This window comes from Triturus cristatus, chromosome 3_2, assembly GCF_964204655.1.
Source record: "Triturus cristatus chromosome 3_2, aTriCri1.1, whole genome shotgun sequence".
In the NCBI taxonomy this organism is placed as follows: Eukaryota; Metazoa; Chordata; class Amphibia; order Caudata; family Salamandridae; genus Triturus; species Triturus cristatus.
The window spans coordinates 423,274,414-423,296,498 of NC_140584.1; the positions used below are offsets into that span (position 1 = coordinate 423,274,414).

Genomic DNA, 22,085 nt, shown 5'->3' on the forward strand with positions numbered 1-22,085 from the left:
TGAACCCACTATTATCGCAGGGGATTTTAACATCGTGCTTGATTACGCTCTAGATGCCATCGAGTCGACAACAAGTTCTTTCTAAATCTAGAGCGTTTCTACTTAACTGTATGCAGCAATATGGTTCTATTGATATTTGGCGGATAAGGGCAGGTCAGCAACCTGGATTCTCTTTTCGAAATTTTAAATACCGCCGCCAGTCCAGGATTGATTTCTTTTCGATTAGTCGCAATTTGCAGGGCTTCACAAATAATGTTAGCCATTTGCCTTCTCATCGGTCGGACCATTCCACAGTAATGTTAGATCTCGCAGGTATTGTGCAGCTCCCTAATAGATCATGGTCTTTTGATCGCATTTTTCGTTCTTCACCGGATGATGTTGCTTATCTCAAACTGGAGGCACGTGAATTTATGCAAGTCAATATAGCCACAGCAGCGACCAACATTGTATGGGATGCTTTCAAGTGCTTCCTGCGTGGAGTTATTAAAAATAAGGCCACATTTCGCAGGAGGCAGTATACTCAGGAAGTGGCGTCTATTGAAGCCAATCTTTTATCAGCACAGGTGGAATTAGATTCTTGTAGTAGTACTTCCAACTTTATATCAGCTAAACAAGAGAAACTGCTTGAGCTTAAAATGCAATTGGCTTCGGTTCTAAATCAACACCTGCTCCGTAGATGGGAAGCTAGTAAACTAGCCCACTTTGAATTTGGCGAAGGGGCTGGCAAATTGCTTGCATGGAAATCCAGAACCGACCAGGTGCGGAATTCTATTAACTTAATCACTACCAGCTCTGGGACTTCAACGTCTGATGTAGAAATTAGAACGGCATTTAAAGATTTCTTTCAGGAGATCTATCAAGAAGACAGACATCTCCCCAGAAAGCATTAGAGAGTGGCTAAATAATATATCCCTACCTTCGCTCTCGTCAGATCAAAGAGTTTTTTTTAAATATGGTAGTTACGGAGGAAGAAGTGGTGGCCGCAATAGGCGGAAGTAAGGGCGGCAAGGCGGCAGGGCCAGACGGCTTACCAGCCGAAATATATAAGAAGTTGGTGGAAGAGATCTCTCCTTTTCTTGTTCTGCTTTTTAATCAAATACTGCAGGAAGGGGCACTCCCCCCTAGCTCCTGGAACAACGCGTCTATCACATTGATACTTAAGCCTGGCAAGGCTCCCACAGATTGCGGGTCATATGGCCCTATTTCTATTCTTAATGCCGATTAGAAGATCTTTGCATCGATTTTGGCTAAGAGATTGGGTAAGGTTGCTCAGGACATTCTACATCTTAACCAGAAGGGTTTTGTAAGGGGTCGCCAGCTTTTTGAAGTAACCTATGACCTAGTGGGAGCTATAGATATGGCCACCACTAACTCTTGCCACTTGCTATCCTCACGTTGGACGCCACCAAGGCATTCGACAGGGTCAATTGGTTGTACCGGTCGGGTGCCTTGGCTAAGTTCAACGTGGGTGAGGGCTTTCGTAGAGCTGTGCGACTTTTATATCATAGTCCATCAGCATCCGTTCTGGTTAATGGGGGCCTATCTGAGTCTTTTAACATCACAAGAGGAACACGGCAGGGCTGCCCTCCATCTCCCTTGCTTTTTGATCTTTATATTGAGCCTTTTGCTCAGACATTACGGGATAACAATATCATCAAGCCCTTTAAGTATAAAGCGTGGGAGAGGAGGGTGGCCCTGTATGCGGACGATGTTATGATTTTAACATCAGAGATTAGTACCGCCTTCCCCACTGCCATTAATCTAGCCCTCGAATTTGGAAATGTTTCAGGGTATGAGGTGAATGCCTCAAAAACCGAAATAATGGTTTGGAACACTGACCTAACAGGGTTTAATGAACCACTCAGCACAAGTCTGAGATATCTGGGGCTAAGAATTGTCAATGATATTAATCTAATCGCATCTACCAAGCTATCCGCAGTAGCTAAAGAGTGTCGGAAATTAATGGATACTTGGGGGCACCTCCCCTTGTCGGTTCTGGGACGTGCAAATCTGGTTAAAATGTCCATCTTGCCAAAATTCTCCTTTTTATTTAATACAATCCCACTTTATTTTGATAAATTTTCCTTGACTAAATTACAAGCCGATATTAGCTCATTTATTTGGAAAAAAAGAATGCTAGGATTGCATGGAAAAAAATTAGGCGGCGTCGTGAGAAGGGGGGGGACTGGCAGGGCCTGACCTACAGATTTACGCTTGGGCATACCAATTATCTCACGCCCGCATGCTGCTAAAAATGCCATTTGATCAGGGGGTAGGGTCGATGGTTTCGGCCATGTTGGAGGGCGAAGGATTTGGGCAGTCTGGCTTTTTATTTAAGTTCGGCGATCCCAAATACTTTAAGAAGGTTAAACTCAAAGTATTACAGAGTTTAGCCAAAACATGGTCTAATATCAGATCATCGATTAAACTGGGATAATATTCCTACAGGGCACCCATATGGGATCTACCGGTACCCCCAGACTGGGCAAGGGATACATTCTCAGCTCCATTGAAGGAGGCGGGTATATCAGTATGGGGGGACCTATTTGCTGAAGGGGTGTTGCTTCCATGGGAACTCTTAAGTAATAAAATAGGTCCCAATTTCTCTAGATTTAAATTCCTCCAAATGTCAAGTTGGGCACAGGCTCTCCTCATTCAAAATCCACGTCGTAAGAACCCTCCATTGGGGGGCAGTAGTCAACTGGTATCTCTTTTGTTGGACAAACCACATGCCTCAAAAGAAATTTCCCTGTGGTATAATCTAATACTTGAACAGATCGATGGGGAATTCAATCTACCTGAGCAACTTTGGGGCCCCTTGATACCCAGTTGTAATGTGAATGATCTTTGGATAAAATCCTGCACAGTTATGTGGGACATAGTTAAACCAGCTTGGCTCCGAAGAGATCACTTATTTACTATACACAGGGCATACTACTCTCCACAGAGGCTGGCCAAGTTTTCTACAGGCAACCCGGTGGCTTGTCCTCTCTGTGGTTCGATAACAGCCTCCGACGCTCATATGTTTTTTGAATGCCCTCACTTGTCATCTTACTGGGACGCCATCGGCAAGAAACTTACAGCTTGCTTGGGTTTTTCAGTGGTCATCGATCTTAGGCTGGTAGTCTTCGGAATCCTTGATCTGATTCGGAGCCCAGTAAATATCCTCCTCTTTTACTGTATGCTGGCAGCTCGCAGGGAAATTTGTAAATGTTGGAAAGAACCGGATCCCCCAACTCTACTCGATTGGGGTTTATCAATCTCTCAAATTTCGAAGTTGGACCTAGCCAGGATTGGCAACCCAAAGAAGAGAGCTTTTTGGCTGTTGCTAGATTGGACTGTTTAGCAGCTTGGGTTTTTTTGTTTCTTTTCCCCAGTCCGATGATTATCTAGCCATGATACAATCTCCCTGCTGCTCCACGTAGCTCTTCATTGGCACGTGGTCGCATTGGTGTCACTGGCACATGGTTAGCAGCTGCCGACTCAATAACGGGGCATCGGGCTGTGTATGACACTGGCGGTCGCTGTAGGGTTGGGTCTTCTCTATTCAGCCGGCAACCCACACCAGCTCACGACTGAGTCAGCACGCCTATACCCAATAAGCCCTTGCAGCCTTGTTTGTACAGTCTGGCTAATGCAGCCTTGATAGAGAGGAGGACAAAAAAAAACAAAAAAAAAACACTGGCTGATGTGGTTCATTCGGTCTCTCATCAGGTATCAGCCGTTATTCGAGACCCTCACTAAGAACAGTGCCACGCCCTATATCCGGATGACTGGGTCGTGATCAAGAATTATGTTTGGAAGACTTGTCTTGAACCTAGATGGAAAGGCCTCTTCCAAGTCATACGGACTACTAACTCTGCTGTTAGATGTGCTGAAATTCCAAACTGCATACATGTCTCACACAATAAGAGTGAGTAATCCAGAAGATGTGTCTTTGGTCTATGATCCAAAGAGAAGAGCTTTAGTGCTCCAGAGACCACCTAGACCTACAGCATCAGCACCTGCTGAAGTACAGAGACCAGTATGAGGAGGAAAAAAAAAAGGGGGGTGAAGATCAGCAAGCTGAAAGACAAGTATAAGTGCCCAAGGTGACGCAAAGTGGCATCGAGGTCTCAGACAAAGATGAAACAGAGACTGAACCGCACACTGAAAGCATCTGTGAAACAGAACAAAGAGACCAGCAAGATCCTGGTGAAGGAACGAGCTTGAGGACAAAAAGAGTCTGCCGCCAAGTAGAGTGGCCCAGGAGTCTTGGGAAGAGGGACTAAGGAGAAAATCATAAGTAGTAAAGATTCCAAAGACTGTGCATGAGGAGAGTGAAACAAAAGACCGAGGTGATTTTGAAGATAATAAAATAAAATAAATAAATGTAAAAAAAAAAAAAAAAAAAAAAAAGCTTGCACCATGCACCACATCTAGCTTATATCTCCTGCCAGTTTAAAAACCTCCCCCTAATATAAAATGGCCAAGTTCTTTAAAACACTTACTTTTCCAGAACTTTATGTGACTATTCTGGATAAAAAGACTTAGACCTTTACATTCTGCAAGTTTCAAATATTCATATCCAGCTGTGGAGATCTCCCTGGAGTAAAATGACCAAAGTCTGACCCCATGCTTCTTTAGTGTCTTATATCTAGTCTTCTTTTTAAGACACCCTGGATCTGAGATCCTGCACCATTTTTTTTCAAAACAAATTGTCCCAAGAACCCTTATCGTCTATCAAACTAGCGAATTAATCTCAAAAAGAAGCTTCATAATATATACAAACTTGGGGGGTTGGGGGGAGTGTCAGCCCCCCTTAGCTAATGTCTAATTGAAGCACCAGGAGTTTTACCCTTGGAGCCTTCTTACTCGAAATAAATTGACGGAAGATTTCCTCCAATTCTTTAAAATAGGACATATTGATTTTGATCACGACATTAGTAAAAAGAAAAATGAAGTGGTAAAATTGACATTTTTATAAGCGCTATCCAGCCAATTATTGTGAGTGGGAGGAGGGTCCATTGATCTAGCAAGTTCCTAATCTTGATGAGCATTGGCCAATAATTCAATTTAAAAAACAAAATGTGCGTAGCGGTTGGTAACAAACCCCCAAATATCGAATTGGGTCATGTGAGCACACTTGCCTTAGGATATTGCCTGGAAGAAATTGGCACCCAGAATTAAATAACAAAATTTCAGTTTTATCAGGATTTATTTTGTAATCCCCCCCAATTGAATCAAACTGTGCACATTTTGCCAATGTGCTTTCAATATTCTGCTCGTCGGGTCTAAAATGGAGAATAAGATCGCCCGCAAACAATTTTAATTCAGGTATTCCCTCTATTCAGTGCTTTTATTTCGCTATTGTTCCTAAGCCTAATTGCAAGGGGTTCTATAAATAAAAAGTAAATAGCACAGGAGTGAGGTGGCAGCCCTGGCAAGTACCTCGATTTAGGTCAACCATCTGTACTGGATGAGAATTCATGATAATCTGGGCATGGGCCCCTTGATATAGGTTCCATAACATATCACTTATTACAATTTGAAACCCCATACTTCTCAGAATATAAAAAAGTGCATCCCAATTTACCAGATTAAATGTTTTTCAGCATCGACCATCATGATTAATGCAGGGGTTTGGTCGATATTAAAACAAAAAAATCACGTGCCTGCTCTAAAAACCCAGTGTTTGATGACATTGATCTGCCCTCCACGAATCATAATGGATCAATTTCTGTGCTATTGAAGACAACCGATTTGCCCAAATTGATCAGAGTTTTGTAATCCACATTGAACAGGCTAATCGGCCTGTTTGCATGGATCTCTTTGGGATTCTTACCCTTATTTACAAAACGGACTATGATGGATTCTTTAACAGAAGATGGAACCACACCTCCTGCTTTCACAAAATTAAAAAGCTCAACCAAAAATGGTACTTATTCATCCGGGAATACTTTATAAAACTCAGTGGGAAAGCCATCACTCCCGCAGGACAATGATGTAAGAGCCCGCTGAGTTTCTTCAGCTGTTATTTCCTCTGCCCGAGTATTAGTTAATTGAGGGAGCTCAGTGCCATGGAAACATTGGCTAATCACCTCATTTGATACCACATACCACTTATTCAACTGATAATCAATTACTGCCTTCCAGCTGGCCATGCCATGATGTCCGTCTCAGTTGCCCTTTTTAGAACTAGGCATAGGCTTTTACAGAGTTGAAGGGAGAGCACCACAATATCAAGTTTTCTAGATAAAATTACTTAAGAAATAGTGCGCTTTCTTAAAGGCAGAGTGGCAGGTGATCTCGTTTTATGGTAATAAGGCATTAAGAGCAGCTAATTTAAAAAGAATGGCATTTTTATCATGGTGGATGGCTAACTATGGGCCAGATCTAGGTAACTTCAATTTAGCGAGTCCTTAATAGCGATTTTTACCGAATCGTTATTAAGTACTCGCTAAATGGAATATAGGTAGGAATCGCTAAAATATTAGCAATTCCTTAACATTCCTTAATATCGAATCAGTAATTGAGATTGGTTATTAAGGAATACCTACCCATTCATTTCTATGGGCTAGGAGTCCCATAGGAATGAATGGGAAGATATTCACTATTAGCCATTCGGTATTACCGAATCGCTAATAGCAGGAGCTATTTCAAGGGTGCCAGGGTGTCCAAATGACACTCTGTTGCACCCCTTAAATGTGCATGTGTGCACATGGGGCGCACATCCATGCCCTAAGGGCATGGATGTGTGCCACATGGCACATTTAAAAAAAGCAAAAAAGTGCTTTTTCAAAGGAAATCGCTACTTACCACCAACTTGAAGTTGGTGGTAATTAGCAATTCCTTAAGGCTGAAGTGCACTATTTTAGTGCTACGTACATTGCATTTAAGGAATCGGTATTTCCGATTCCTTAAATGCATGAGCAAAATAAGCAATCGCTATTTTGCGATTCCTTATTTTGCAAGTAGGTTTCAACTCCCCTACATTGCACTTTCTGCGAATTTCTGCATTACCGCTTGGTATTAGGCCACCTACATCTGGCCCTAAACTCCCCAAGTGCTACATAAAATGTATCCAAGTATAGAGAATAGATTCTTCAGGTGCCAGCAAATGGATGAAGGGGGCTGGTGTAATTTTTTTTTTTGTTTTTACTTGCCCAGCGTAGGCCCAGTTTTGGGAGAAAGTTTTTTCCGCCCCAAGTGATGGCCTTCAGAGGAAAGTACAACCAGATGCGGAAATTGCACTTTTTGAGATAGAAAGACAGACAGAAACTCCCCAATTTCAAAGGCGAAGAAGCATTTATAGCAATATCCTCTTATGACACGGTCCCCGATTCTACTGAATTTGGATGACAACTAAAGTCCCAGACTATTTAAACTGGTTTAATGAAATGATCCAGACCAAAACTTTCTAGGAGGCCTATGCAAAAAGAGTGGGCGCGATAAAAGAAATTTCAGTTGTTCGGAAGCATATGGATAAAATAGTAAGCCAGTAGCTGGTTAAAGCTAGACTATATAAATATGAAAACTGCTTAGCCAGCAAAACATTCAATTGCCCTTTATTGAACATGCACAACACTATTTAGAAGATTCTTATTTTATTATGCTCCCAGGGTCGGTTAACATTCCAGGGTTAGATGTCATGTTTGTTGTTTAGTAGGAATACAAGATCTTTACTGTCATTAAGTAGAATAAGGAGTTCCTGGCATTTTCTACGCTCAGTATGCTCTGCACTAATAGCACTAAAATGTCGGTTGTACATTTTTGGTAAAAGAAAAAGTGAGCTTCAAGTATCCATATGTAATGTGAAACCAATCTCTTTGCTCAGGTAAGGTTGTCCTTTTTATACAACGATTCTGCTTAATGAATAATGAAAGACTGAGGAGATTTTGATCCAAATCATTGAGCCTCAAGAGGATCCAAAAGAACTCAAATACCTTGTAGAAGATATTCTGCACTTTAATGGCCATACTACGTAAATGCAGCATTGATTGCCACTTTGGATGATCTGCGCAATGTGAATTCTGAACTGTTAGAACCCCTTTGAACTGCAGAGACTCCAATTTGGAAAACAGAAAAAAGCTGTAAATTCTGCCTATTAGATGTTTTTATTTGTTTTACAGAAGACTAACCTAGGCCCGAGAAGAAAGTCACAGACGATTAGGGATAATATTTTAAAAAGACACAGATTAGGGTGAAGGATTGTCTATTTGGGAACTGAACAGCTAAGGAAAAAAATACAAAAAAAAAAACACGAAAATTACAGCAACATAACAGCTTTGAAGAATATAGTCTACTAATCCGTATAACAAGCTATTCAAATACTGACTGAGAACAATGTGTTGAATTAGAAATAAAAGTGTAAATATATCATGGGTGTGGTTTTCGTAATAACAGTTATAGTGATCACAATAGTACCCAACACCGGATTCAGGGCCGTCAAGAACAAATGTCACTAATTCACGGGGATAGTATGTTTACTACAACATTTGTGAGCTACAAGAAGGAGGATTACTCTGCTAATCTATATTCTAGATTAGTACATGAATACACTAATGTAATGGATGTTAAAGACTGCTATGTATGCGCACACTTACAGACAGAGATGTATCACAAACAAAGGAGCCAGTTTAGTAGGAGACATATTTGGAGCAGTGATACCACCTGTAGGAGTAATCCTAAATGACAAAAAGATCAGGAAATTAGCTACTGTAGTTGACAAAAAGGCAATCAGCACAACTGGAGCTTTACTCTTAATTAAGACTGAACTAATTGCAATAAGGTCCATGGTTTTGGAGGACTGTCTTGCTTTAGACATATTCTTCACTGAGAAGGGAGGAGTCCATCACATGTTGTAATTAACACATTGCTGTGCATTCATGCCAAATGAGAGCAAGGAAATAAAAAGCTAAGCAAAGAACATTTCAGGGTTAGAACCTAAATTACATGAGTTGTAAACAACAAGTCTGTATGAGAGTTTTGGGAAAGGGCTGAGCACAATTGGAAATTGTTTTTCCATCAGCTGGGAAGGGTATTCCGAGACGAATCTGAATGTCAATAGTAAGAATAGGACTTGGTCTAATATTTCTTTACCTCCTATTTCCGAACTGTACTTCAAGCGCAAACCGGAAAATTTCCAAAAGAAAATTTAAATAAGGGATATGGGATTACATGGCATTATGAATGAGGATTACATGGATACACTAAAATTTAGGAGTGGGAAAAACAAACGAAAGAGACAAGACGTGTCCGAGGACAAAAGTGCCCTCTAGACTTGGATTTGTGTGTGTAACAAAATTGTGTGACGATTTAAAATCATCAGAAGGGATTAATTGTAAGGAATCAATTTTAAAAACAAATTTCGACTGGCAGACTATATTAGAATAGCACTGTAGAATGCATTTAAATATAGAAAATTAACACATCGGGAAAGTGTGCTTGCTTTATAATGTGTAGGAATTCATTCAATTCTGCTTAAAGAATACATAGTAAATCACACATAGGGAAAATATGCTTGCTTAAATGTATACGACAACAACAAAGAATTTGTTTTTTATTTTGTACTAGGCTATCGTTCTTAAATGTGGCCCTTTCATTAGGTCTAAAGCCTTTTCTTCGACTCAATTGCTAAATAGACATTCATTTAGGGCACTTTTCAGAGCAGCAACATCTTGCTAAAGAATGTGCCGACGTCAAGATGTTTACTTAGCTTCATCATACCATATTAGATCATTCACATAATAAACCTTGCTCCGAATTCGTAATTAATAGATAGTTAAAATGAACAATAATTTAGATATACTTCATGTATGCTTAACAAGGATAGATTTGTTTTAGTGCATCAGACTAGCCTTTGTATTCACAATAGACATTGAACATAGCTTTAGCAAGAAGGTTCTCATGAGAAGTTTCCTCCATGTTTCTAGTAATGGCAATGGTGTTTTACTATGTACTGGCATAAATGTTTATCGTGGGAATCAGAAGGAGAAGCTACGGCTGTTGACAACACCAGCGGATGAGCGGTTTCCATTGAATAAGATTTGGACACCTAATTTTTATTACATTATTGTGTGATTTTATATTAATTAGTGTTCCTAGTCAGTTAGAGAGGAAGACTCCTTATGACTGCTACTGGAGCGTCGCTTATCCTTGTTCTTTGTTACCGACAGCTATTGCGAAGGGTGACTTTATTCCTTATTCTGATTTCTCTGATCAATTCTACTGCAACTATCATTCCTCTATCACTGATATTCTACCTGTTGATACTGCAGCTGTTGGAAATTCTTTATGGGAAGTTCTGGTTTCTAACTGTGCTCCAAAAATCTCTTTTCTGAAAAGGAACTCTTCATGAGTTTCTCTACGAAGGACAGATTAGGTACTTGAGCTAGTTTACTGACAATTTCCTTTATGGAACACTATATTGATTTAGGCTGTCACTAATCAACTTTTTACTCGATTTTTCTAAAATCGGATTAACCAGAATAAATATGCCAAAACCATACAAATCCTTGGAGATAAATAAAGGTTTTGAACACTTCTTCAACCTCTCATCATTGACTGAATATTAACGCTTTTTTTGCCGAGGATGCAACATTACGTCCTCTGCTGTGGTGCTGGTGTGCTGAAGACATATTTTCATGTAAACTTAGGGATGGGTGTTGGCCAGAATGGGCATGCCAATGCCCCCACACCTACAAATAGCCACAGTCTTTCTGTCCCCCGGGGATCTCCCCTGTGGGGTGTGTGGGGGGGGGAGGGGACACAAAGCCCCCCTAGGAACCAGGGAACACCAGGCCAACACAAATTTCCTACCACACAGCATTCCTCCAGGTCTCCCGATAAACATGCTACCCCACTTCCATAGGTGGGTCAAGTACCCATGACAGGGAAGCGCCCAAAATGTATTGAGGATACATCTAAAACAATCTGGTTTTGCACGGAGCACATGCTTTTTTGGTCCCGGGCTCAACGGCATCTATGGAAACCTAGTGAACCCGGACATTTCTGAAAACTAGAAACCCAGGGAGTACAGCATGGTGTGGCTTGCATGGATCCCCCAACTTTTTCTTACCCATATTCCAGAACTTTCAATCACAGAAATGTGAGGAAAGTGTTTTTTTCTTTTTTTACAAAGTTTGCAAGGGATTCTGGATAACAGAACCTGGTAAGGCCCACACAAGTCACACCATCCTGGATTCCCCTGGGTGTTCAGTTTTCGAATAAATGTACAGGTCTGATAGGTCTCACTGGGTGCTGGCTGAGCTAGGGCCCAAAATCCACAGCCAGGCAATTTGGGCCAATTTCTGTCGCGGGCACTAGGCCTACCCACACAAGTGAGTTGCCATTTTTATTGGGAGACTTAGGGGGAACAAACATAGTAGAACAAGTGTAATTACCATGTCTTTCGATGCATTTCTGCCTTCCAAACTTAAGACAGTGTGTTAAAAAATAAGTCATTTTGAAAAATACCCTCTAATTCACAAGGTAATGTGGGTACCCACAAATGCGGAGATACACAAATAACCACTGCTTCTAAACTCCATATCTTGTTCCCATCTCAGATATACATAGGTTTCCTTAAAACCTATTTTTCACTCTATATTCTACCAAATGAATTGCTGTATACCGGGTACACAATGAAAAAGCATTGCCAGGTGCAACTCAGTTATTGGCTTCGGGTACCTTGGGTTCTAGGTGAACCTACAAGCCTTATATATCCCGGCAATCAGAAGGGTCCCGCGAACGTAACTGCATACTGCTTGCAAAAATCTACCGTAGTTATATATTACAGGTGAAAATGTAGGCACAAATGGCTTTTTTTTCCAATTCATTTCCAGCTCATTTCCAGCTGTTACTTTCCATAGGAAAACGTTGAAGGATCTACACAAATGACCCCTTGCTGAATTCAGAAATGTTGTCTACTTTTCTGAAATGTCTACTTTTCCAGGATCCATTATTGGTTTCACACCGATTTCCAACACTAACTTGAAGGAGGTTGAATGCACACAAAAAAACTGAAATAGTAGGTTATATCCCAGTAAAATACTGAAACTGTAGAAAAATGTGTTTTCTGGCAAAATTCTGCCTGTTCCTGAAAGCTGGAAAGATTGGGATTTTAGCACCACGGACCCCTCATTTTCACCATTTGCAGGGAAAAACCAGATGCTTTCTTCTGCAGCATTTTTCCCCCAAAACCCAAAATGCAGCTGTATTTTGGCTAATTGCTCGGTTCCCTTTAGGGGAATCCCCAAACCCTTGGCACATTTAGAATGCTCAGGATGGTGTAAAAAAATAAAAAAAAAGAAGAGAAAAAAAGAACACACATTTGGCATGGATACCTTATGTGGACAAAACATTATGGGGGCCTAAGTGGGAACTACCCCAAAAAGCCAAAAAAGGCATGGCACATGGGGCCTGGCAGTGAAGGGGTTATGGATCTGGTAGCGGATATATGCAGGATTTGTTTTTTGTTCCAGATCTATTCGTACTACAGTGGCAAAGGTCCCTCTGACCTGTCAAGCGCCATCTGGATTTCCAAAGGTAAATCTGCAAGTGGAGGGGTTTAGTCCCAATTACCATTTGGCCAATCCTTTAGGGACCAACCCTTTCTGAAGTCGTATAAAAAGTAAACATTGTGTTGTGGCATGTAAAATAACAGAACTGCCTCATTTACCATACTCTGACTGATTTAGAGGAAACACAGCTCAAATTCAATCCCCCTCTTTTTTTTCCCTGGCGTTAACCGATGGGCAATGGTAAAATACCTAAAAAAAGGACTAGTTCTGATTGAGTCTTATGAATCCTAATTTGGTCTGCCCTCTCCCCGTCCAAACCTACCCCCACACCCTCGCCCTCCCAGGACCCTGTTGACTTAGTACTACTGGCTGTAAACACCAATGTATGGAGTGCAGAGGTTTATCTAGCTAAATGTATTGTGTTTACTAATCACACTCATTGTTTTCCTATAGGTATTTGACGTATGAAACTCAAAAGTAGAATTACTGAAAATGCACATTCTGTGCCTTTAATGGAGTCTTCAGCTGTAATCATTCTGGGCTGAAAACTATAATGCTTCGATTACTTACCAGTAATTGGGTTATTCGGAGTCCTTCTCTCGCTATAATGAGTCACTTCACGAGGCCCTGGTGCCTCCCTTCACAACCTCTTTGAGCTAGAAATAGTCCCCTTCCCCTTATTTCCTGTTCCTTACAAAGCCCATTCCATCACACAGTTGGACTGCCAGACAGTGTGGGAGGGAGGGGCAGATTAATCACGGCGAGAGAAGGACTCAGAGTAATGCAATTACTGTTAAGTAATTTATGCATTACCTCCTTGTTTCTCTAGCCATGAAGAAATGCTACACAAGATATAAGCAAGCAAAAAACTGGACCAGGACAACTGTAATGCACATGCAGATAAACTTTAATTGGAGAGAAAAACAAACTGTTATGACACAGATGCCAATACTTTAGAACCCAAAAGATCAGGCACCATTGGGCCCAGCACCACCAGATAGTGGTCAACAAAAGTAGACGGTAAGACCCAAGTGGCAGCCCAACAGATTTCTTGCAGAGAGGCACCCTGAAGTTTTGCGATGGAGGAGGACATGCCCTAGTAGTCCTCTCCTGGATCCCCAGAGGAGAAGACCAACTGTACTGCTTGTATTCCAAAAGAATCAAAGATCTAATCCACCTGCTTATGGTCTGAGTAGAAGGCTTACCACCCTTATAAGCAGGACCAAAATTCAGAAACAAACAAGGCAGAGGAAAACCGATCTCCTTCACCATTTTCAGGTAAATTAAAACTGCCCACCGTACATCAAGAGAATAAAGTACCACCTCCTCAGGAGGCTGAGGGTTTGGAAAAAACACGGGAAGACTCACTTCCTGTTGGAGGCGAAATAGATTTCACTTTTGGGACAAACCTAGGACAATCCGGTCAAACACCTGAAAAAACGGTGCGAGACAAGACAGTGAACCCAACTCTCACAGGCAGCAACCTGAAGTGATGGCCAACAAGAAGAACACTTTTAGATTCAAAAGAATCTACTAAGAGGACAGAGGTACAAACTGGGTATATTTAAGGGCCCAGAGCACCAACTGAAAATCCAAGGAAGGACATACTCTCTGCGGGACTGGACGGAGAGTCTAGAATCCTATAAAGGTTCTGAAGACCAACCCCTGTTCGTCCTCCAGCCCACCCCTAGGGGACCGAAAGCTTTAATGGCTGCTCACTGAATCCTTAGAGTGGCCAGACTGAAGCTGAAATGAAACCCATCCTGAAGGAACTCTAAGACCTGAGGAAGAGTCACAGAAAGAGGTAGCAGTTGCTTCCTAGCACACTACAGTTGAAAATACTTCCAGTGCATAGCACACAAAAACCTGGTGGACAATCTCCTGGAAGCCTGTATTGAAGAAGAGGAGACTGAATCAGAAAGACCCTGAAAAAAATAAATCTCCAGGTTCAACCTTCAAAGCGGTTATCTTGATTGTCACCAGACACTTGGGCTGGAGAACAGGAAAACTCAGAGAGGAAAGAGCCTATGAAAGTCACTACTCCTGACCCTCCATCATCACAATCAGAAGAGGAAACCTGATAGATTGGGACCATGCCAGAGCCAACAGAATGGCCTGAACCCTCTCCCTCCGAACCCGGATCAGAAACTTCTGGATTAAAGGAAAGAGGGAAAGCAAACATCAGGGGAGAGGCCAAGGACATGTCAGGCATCCACCCTGGTAGCCAACTCCTCCCACCCCAACAAAAAGAATGGGGTAGATGGGCACTGCAAATACATCCACCCAAGGGTGTCCCCATATGTGACACACTCTGGCAAACAGCTGGAGAGGGAAACAAAATTCCTGACAGAATACCCCTACTTAGTTGATCAGCTCGAGATTACCCAACTCCCTGGATCTAAACAGCCTGAAGAGAACCCACATGAGACTGAACCCACAGAAAAAGCCGATTTGCAATCTTGGATGACAGGGCTCTTCTCCCCTCCTGACGATTGGCATAGAACTTAGCCGGTCCAAATGACAACAACCTTGTCCAGAATCAGGTGAGACAAGTGCAGGAGGGCTAGATGAATTGCCTCCCATTTCCCTCCAACTGGAGGACTGACAACTCTGGCATCCCATAAGCCCTTGACCTGAAGGGCCCCTAAAAATGCCTTCCAACCACATTCGATGGCATCCATCATGATAGTCACTAGGGGGGGGCGGAATTTGCATAGTCGCGCTACACAAAGCTCCACAAAACGGTAAAAAAATCTCCGCGAGCACACAGAGTTCCGCAAAAATGAGGAATTCATTATTACGCCCTTTCGCAATGCTTCTTTACTGTTCGCATACGCGGTTTGCATGCTCGGGGGGGGGGGGGGAATTTCTCGCGAACACGCATTTTGAAAGCGCGAACAAGCAAATTACACGAAACAGCGGATCTTGGAATTTTGGGCAATTTCGCATTCTCTGCAGAATGTGAAATTACCCAAATTCCACGAGCGGAATAGAATTTACCGCACAGTCCTAATAGTCACTTGAACAGGAGCAGTCAAATGAACACCCCCATCAAGATGCTTGAGGGAACAAGCCACTACTCTAGTTCCTGCTGGATTTTCACCGGAATATGACAAGATAGATCCTGCACATGGCTCAAACTGGATCAGGATGAATCTCATGAGGATACTGAAGTGCCATCTGGCCCAGGGAACCAAAAACAAAGTGGCAGCCAGATCGCTCCACACCCTCATCCAGAGTGATACTGCTTGAAAAGGAGCAGACAACAGATTCTGAAAATGAGAATAAATCTTGAACACTCCAGTCCAGCAGGGTGACAATGCCCAGACCCATCCTGAACAGGTCCCATATAAAGAGGTCATCCTGTTCTGGAGTCAGCTGGGATTTTTTCACCTTCACCAAAAACCCAGGAGAAGACAGAAGATCCAGAACTGTTACCACATAAGAGGTCTGGAGAAGAAGTGTGCCCTTGACCAGGCAGTCGTAGAGGTAGGGAAAATTGGAAATCCCCTGCAGGTGGAGAACAGCCATCATAAGGAGTCAACACTTTTGTAAAGACACAAGGATCTGACTTCGACCCGAAGGGCAGCACCTTAAACTGAATATGTGCTGTCCCAAGAGCAAACTTCAGAAACAGCAGAGGACTCTGGTGGCTAGGGAGAGGCAGGTATGCATCCTCAAGGTTGATGGCTGCCATAAGATCTCTTGTGGAAGTCAGAGGGATGAGCTGTTTCAATGACATCTTGAAAGGAATTATAGTCACGCAGGGATGGAGTGGTTTCAGGTCCAACACAGGCTGAAAGTCCCCCCAACACCTTGACCAGAAAGAGTATGGAACACAACCACTGACTGACTTAATCTAGAGGCACTGGAATGGTGGTGTTCTTTTTTAGCAGAGCAGCGATTCCTGCCAGCACGCCTTCTCTCTTTAAAGGATTCCTTGAAACAGGTGTAGGAATGCACCTGGTATCTGTAAGAGAGATTAAGTCGGTACAATAACCAGTCTGAATGATATTCAGAACCCAAGTGTCTAATGGAGAGAGCCCATGCTGAAAGAAAAACTCCTTCCGGCTGCCCACAGGACCCGAAACTGAAGAACTGTCAATCAGAACCACTGATTTGAAGGCCCTGCCTTAGCCAAATAAGAGGGAGAATCCTTGCGAGAAGAGTCTCTGGCATCCCTAGTATCCATCAGATTCCAAGGTTTTGCAGAAGTACCAGAAGATGCCCTATAAGACCAGGGATGTTCTTTGTCTTTAAAGGACCTTTAGGTCAGCCCATCCAAACGCTCACAAACAAACTGCCACACTCAGGAGTTTCATAAAAGAAGGTTTCTCCACCAGATCTGCTCTTCAGTCCTGTAACCAGAGGTTTCTTCTGGTTATTATTGCCGAAGAAGCCACTACACCCGCTTTGATAATGTCTGCTGACACATCTGCCATGAATTTCGACTGCTATTCCTTGCAACATTCGAACCTTCAAAACCTTAACTAAAGACGAGACTGTACAATCAAGGCCCCATAAGTAGCCGCTCTTAGAACCAGATTTGAAGCTGCAAAAGATTCAAGGCCACTATCAACTTTGCGATCAACCGGATCGGAGGGAAAGCAGTCCTCCAGATTCAGTCAGTGGGGCCAAGATGGATTCCACTTTAATGGCACGGAATAACACCTTATCCCAATCTTACAAAGCATATTATTTCTGGAGAAAATATGGCATTTGCCTGTGCTCATCTTCGTTCAATGACCGAAGATGGCATCTTTTATCATAGGGTGCAAACAAAACATCAGTGCTGCAGGCCTTCCAAATTGCAGAAGTAGATCCTGAAGACGAAGACGAAGACGAAGAATTGTTAACTATTTTTCTATTTAATTATGGTTTGTTCAAACTGTGTTGGTACTTCTATGGCCCTGGTGGCACAAATAAAATATTGAACTGAACAGACTCAACCAGTCAGACAAACTGGTCTGGTGTCTTAAGCACTGAAAGTTTATTTTAAGCCACAAGAGGCTAGACAAAAGCTAGGCCCACGTTGTTGGCACTCTAGTCTGAAAAGTCAAGTGCTTCGTGAAGTCACTAACCCCCTCTTCAGTTGTCGTACCGCAAGTATATGTATTTATTAGGACAAGACTTAAAAGTGGTGAAGATGGAATCCATGGTGTGGCTGCAAATGCTGTGGAAAGAAAAAAAGAGCAGTAGAGGCACTTTCGGGCTCATGCTAGAATATCCTAAACAATGTAACATGATTCATAATTCTGTTGGACCCTTGTGCACTCATGGTCACCTCACCTCCACTGTCTAGTTCCTCCTTTCTAATTGTACATCGTTATGCCATCTCCTGCTTCCCTCATTTCCTCCTTCATGACCACCACACACCTGAGACCAACTACCCACAATGCACCATTGTTTCGTCCAAGGAGGAGGGTGACCCCTTTTACATTAAAAGACTGCTTTTTCACCAGGTGTTCGGACCCAAGATTACTACTCTGAGAAAGCATTTACATGTAAAAGCAAAGTCCAGGAATGGTAAATGTATGTCTGTTTAATTCAAAGCCATCTGGCCACCCAGTCAGCGAGGTATTACTCTTTTAGAAAGTGGAACACGAGTTCCCTTCCTAAAGGAATTTATCAGATCTGCCCCTCTCAAGCCTACTCTTTCCCATCTGGTGGACCCTCTCAGCAAGTAGAGTCAACCTTATATGGAAAAAATCTCGAAGGAAAAAGCAAAATCCCAACGTCTTTCAGAGGATATTACTATTCCTTGCAGTCACGTTCGGCTGATGGCAGCTTGGAGACCCAGGTCTCGACTCCCAAATTCCCCAATTTAGTCTGTGTGTGTGACCTTATGCAAATTACAGTTTCCAAAAAAAGATCCATCAGTTTTAGGCCCTACATAAAAATTGAACAGAATGACTACAGTCTCTCAAAGCCAAAGTTTAACACATTTATTCTGAGGTGTACCATGGAAGAAAAGCTTATTTCTTTATTTGCATAGCATGTTCCAGATTCTTATGCTCCCCAACCTGGTTACTCTACCCTTCTCATTGCATGTTATAAACCTGCCCTTCCATCCCACTCTCTCTCTCTCTCGAGCTTGAGATACAATTACTTCAATGTGCATGTGCAAAAGTTTTCTAACAGAGATAACTGGCCTTAAAGAAACAACCCACCACATTCTTACATGTCGGATGTGCAGCGATCTGTGAATTTTACATCATATAGCAATGTATTATGGTACTTGATGGAAAATATTTCAGAGATGAAGGTAAAATTCTGCAAAGAAGAGATGAGAAAGTAACGGCATAAAAAATAAAATAAACAAACCAATCAAGTTCAGAAGAACACCTTAGCTGTTACGTTTAGGCATGTGCCTTGGCTGAGTTTTTCCTCACAACACTGCGCTTACGGAGTTCCGAAAAACTCCGCTCCGTAAAGCAGTTTTTTCCTCACTCACGCTTAGCAACAGTATGTTGGCGAGCCCCAGGGAGGAAAATCTAACACAAGACCGCTTTCCAATGATGTTTCTCAACGCAGGCAGTCCGAATGGTCACTACCACTTACGTTGAGAAACGTTCCGTTCACGTTGAGGAAGCTACCGCTCAAGTAGAACTTTTACTTGAGCACAAGAAAGCAGCAGTGCCCTCTTGTGCTGAGGGCGATGCAGTTCGCTCTGATTTTACAGCTCAGGACAAACACCTAGTGCTAAAAATCAGCACAAACGACGTGAGGTAATTCACTCCTCGGGAAGCGTAGCTTATTTTTTTTGTCACTACACAGAGAACTCTGCAAACTCCACCCAGGCCTAGTTATGTTACTGAGTGACATGCAAGAAATCAGCAACAATTCCCGATGTTCCATCCAGCGCTACTTTGCATGCTGGGTCTTTGGAGCACATACCTCTAATGGGGGGGGGGGGGGTGGGGGGGGGGGAGGAGGGACAACTAACAAACAAAAACAAAAAAAATTCCAATGATGGAAAGACCAGATAGCTCATTGTTAGAATCCGGGGTCTCTGGTTGGCGCAGGTATGCACTTGCGACAAGCAGGGACCCTTTTCATCTAAGTCAGGGCGTAGGATCACCTCTTTAAAAATAACCCCTGCTCACCCTCTAGGTAACGTGGCGAGAGCAGCTAGGCTAGATTCCAGAGGGCATTAGGAAGCGTTGCAAGTTGTCCCACACAATAATCACCACCCCACCACACTAAGACACAAGGCTGTAGTTATATCAAAATAAAGTTCTTTATATAAAAGATTTCTTGTAGGCAGGTTGATACAATGCAGTTCTCTTGTAAGTACTACTCCAGTTACTCTGTAAATGCTCAAAATGCAGTCCACAGTTATTAAAAAGGGCACAGTTCTGATCAAAATAAGCTTCTTGGGGGTTCTGCGTGCTTCGTAGTGCCTTTGTTATGCTTTGTACAAGTTTTTAGAGGTGTCTTGCCATTTCTCACGCTTCTCGCGTGAGCACAAGTACGCTTGCCGTTCCTCACGCTTCCCGCGTGAGCGCCGGCAATGCTTTTTAATGCGGTACGGTTCAGACAGGGGCAGGGACGCGCCGTACACGGACGGCAGCACTGGTACGGCTCGTACACTGGCAGTACGAGTCGAACTACGGCACAAGGTCCTCAAAACACTTTAGATGTAAGTACGGTTCGAACCAGATGCAAGGCAGTACGATTCAGTATGGGTCGAACTACGGCCCCGGTTACAATGATTTCAAATGCAGGTACGATTCAAACTATGGCACTTCAGAGGCAAGTACGGGTCGAACTACGGCACCACAATGATTTCAAAGGCAGGTTCGACTCAAACTAAAGTACTTCAGAGGCAAGTACGGGTCGAACTACGGCACCACAATGATTTCAAAGGCAGGTTCGACTCATAAGGTACTTCAGAGGCAAGGACGGTCCGTACAAAGGCAAGTACGGACCGTATTTACGGGCACAGCTCCCAATAGTTCTCAAGCAGGTACGACTCGTACGTAGGCAAGTACGAGTCGTACTTTTAGCGCGATTGTCCCAAATACCTTCTTTTCCTCACGGGGATGGTCACGGCGGCCTCGGGTGTCCACGGAGCCGTGTCCCACGTCGCGGTGTCATCCCTCGCAGTCAGAGGGCGGCGGTGCTTCGTGGGGCACCCGAAGAAGGTCTCAGCCACAAGATCAAGGGCAGAGGAGGGGAGAGCAGCCCCGGGGCAATTCTCAGCGCGATCGGCTTCTCAGTTGATCACAAGGGTGCACAGGGCCTCGCGGTGATCTCGACGGCACAGGGTCGCCAAGGCTCGGTGCGCAGGCCTTCAGGTGCCTTTCTCCGTGTTGCGAGCTACGGCTCGGAGGGGCTAGTACTTGCGGTGCTTGAACCAGGTAGGCAGGTCCTTGCGGTGCTCGTGGTAGTCCCAGGTGGCAGATGTCGCGGTGTAGAGAAAGGGGGAGAGGCACACAGGTTCTCTGGGGATCAGCGTCACAGGATTGCGTCCAGCTACTTCTCCTCTTCTGGGGGATAGGTTGCGCCCACTGTTCCTGGGGCGCAGATCAGGGGGCAAGTTCACAAGCAAGCCCTTGGAGATTGTTTAGCACAAGTTGATTCAAAGTCTTTTTCTGTAGTCTTTTCCTCTCCTTCCAGCAGACAGGCACCCACTGCAGGCCAGTCTCTTAGGTAGAGAGACAGTATTCCTCCTTAAGCTTCTCCAGGTCCTTCTCCTTCAGGCAGAGGTTCGTCTTGGCGTAAACAGGATCTGATTTCTTAGGAGCAGGGCTCCCTCTTTTAAAGCCCAAATCTTTTGTTCTTTGTCGCCAGGGGGCCTGGGCCTGGCTCAGTCCAGTTTTGGAGCACTTTGTTGTGGTGACTCTGCTCTTTCCTTTCAGCTGCAGGGCAGAGACATCAGCCGCTCCACAGGGTTCAGGCATACTAAACTTGACTTTCTACCATGCTCTCCGAGTCCACTGGGATTACAGCGTGTAGTAATTCCAGCAGCCCATTCTGGCCTATGGAGAGCAGGTAGCCTTCAATAGTGAAAAACTAAAATGGCTGTAATTCACTATTATGACATGCCACACACATCAGGGCATGTCCTACCTTATACCTACAATGCACCCTGCCCTTGGGCCTACCAAAGGGGTGGCTAATATGTAGTTAAGGGAAGGTTTGGGGACTGGCAAGTAGGTGCACTTGCGCAATCAGCACAACAGTACCAGACCGCGCGCAGGTTCTGCAGTGGCAGACCTTAGACACATTTTATTAGGCCGCTTCTGTGGGTGGCACAACCAGTGCTGCAAGCCCACCAGCAGCATTTGTATTTACAAGTCCTGGCACTCCTGGTGCACTTTACTAGGGGCTGATAGTAAACCAAATAAGCCAAACATGGACACCAATCAATGTATACATTTTACCATAGGGAGAGCATATGCACCTTAGCACTGATCAGCAGTGGTAAGGTGCCCAGAGTCATAAAACAGCCAACACCAGGTCAGAAAAAATACAGGAGGAAGGCAAAAAGTTTAGGGATGACCCTGCAAAAAGGGCCAGGTCCAACACTCATGATTCAGAACTATATGGGTTGGCCTCTACACCGGAATCAACAAA

The 22,085-nt window shown here is 43.4% G+C and overlaps 1 protein-coding gene across 2 annotated transcripts in view; it reads right to left on the reverse strand.

Moving 5' to 3' along the window:
• Positions 1-22,085, reverse strand: part of LOC146857480 (gap junction alpha-4 protein-like) — a 112,234-nt gene that overhangs the window by 86,834 nt on the left and 3,315 nt on the right. The gene's annotated exons all lie outside the window — the stretch shown is intronic.